Below are 1,880 nucleotides of genomic sequence, written 5' to 3'. Positions count from 1 at the left end.
TTTATTATTTCATTACTTCTCTCTAGTAGACCAGAAGGCTGGAGATGATAGGGAACATTAACCCTTCAGTAAATGGGAAAAATTCAACACCGTTCTTGGATGTCTTGACCAGTCAAATGAGTACTCTAATCACAACAGAGTTGTTGGTATTCCCCTAGTGGTTTTGATGTTTTCAAGAAGTTTCTTTGATACAATAGTTACAGTAGCATAATGACAGAGATTGGCTTCTGTCCGATTTGAAAATCTAGATGTCCTTGGTGGTGGTGGTGGTGGTGGTGTGCCCTGGAGTCACTTCTGACCCATAGCGACCCTGTACAGGGTTTCCGAGGCTGTAAATCTTTACAGGAGCAGAAAGCCTCATCTTTCTCCCACGGAACAGCTGGTAATTTTGAATTGCTGACCTTGAGATTAACAACCCGATTCATAACCACTATGCTACCAGAGCTCCTTAGAAATCCTTAATAGTACATATTTATAATCATCAGAGGGTGGAAGTTGAATAAAACCTAGCTACCAGATATTTTAATAAAGCTACACTGTTGTCAAGGAAGACTTGCTCATAGTTGAGCAAACTAGCCATCATCAATATATTCCAGCAATGTGGATATTATTTGTAAACTGTACAGGCTGCAGGTCTGAGAAAAATAGATGAAAGGTAGATGAGAGATTCCATAAATCCAGAAGGCATTACAATATAAATAAGTTGATTTTCCCAGGTAAAAGCAAGCGAATTGTGACTTTCCAAATGCACAGGATACTGAAAAAGATGCTGCAAAGATCACACAACTATAAATTAAGTTGCATCTAAAGGGATATTGGAAAGTAATAAATGAGGATTAGAGACTTCTGGCAAACGATGGGTAACAATACAATTGATTGCATGCAGCTCTTAAACAAATCTCCAACCTCCATTATAGGTTTTTGTTTTTTCTTTAAACTGGAAGAACAAGAAAATTACAAAAACTGGAACAAGAGACAATTAAGTCTTCAGAAAGGAAATTTTGCATAATGACAGCTAGTCTGGTGTTTACTTCTTGTTCAAGTGGATTCTGGGGATTTGGAGCAGTGGTTTAGATCAATCTATTTGAATTTCAATTGGTTCAGCTGACAAAACTTGACCTAAACTTGTGGATGTGGTGGCCCTAAGACTTCAGGGACTAGGGAAACGATGTCAGATGGGAGAGGACTAGACAGAAATGAATTTTGGAGAGGCATGATAAATGCTTCCATATAGCAAATGGTTTCTTTTTCCTGCCTATGGTCTAATTCGGAGCCTGTCTTTGTTGACTTAGGGATATCATCAGACAGACCCAATAATATTTCTCCCCTTTTTAAAAATTATAGATGGTGATTCCATTTGGATAAAACATCTCTTCCCAATAGACTGACAGGGAGTCATGGATTGATTTGTGTACCCCCAAAATACATCTGAGCGAACTGAGCCATGATTTCAGTGGTTTGGCGCTTATATAATGATGTAAAGTGTAAATTATGTGATAACACTCCACCCCCATGATGTGATAATCCAGTAAAAAAGATTAGGGGGGTAGGATGTTCTTGTTGTTGTTAAGTGCCATCCACTAAGTTCCAATCCATAGTGACCCTGTGTAGGGTTTCAAAGGAACTGCTGGTGAGCTTGAACTGCCAACCTTGCAGTTCAAATGGTTTTGCAGTCTGGTGCAGTAACCCACAGCGCCACACCAGGATTTCTTACAATACCTTTAATCCCATCACAGCCTTGATTCCATGTAAAGGGAGGTTTCTGGGATGTGGCATGTGGCTTGCAGTTCCTTTTGTTTACAAGAGATAAAAGGAGAATTTGACCTAGCCTTGATGGCTTGATAATCAGATCTCCACTAGAGGTACATAAAAAATAAAAA

Source organism: Chrysochloris asiatica, unplaced genomic scaffold, assembly GCF_000296735.1.
Source record: "Chrysochloris asiatica unplaced genomic scaffold, ChrAsi1.0 scaffold00092, whole genome shotgun sequence".
NCBI classification, from domain to species: domain Eukaryota; kingdom Metazoa; phylum Chordata; class Mammalia; order Afrosoricida; family Chrysochloridae; genus Chrysochloris; species Chrysochloris asiatica.
Note: the sequence above shows the minus strand (reverse complement) of the source record.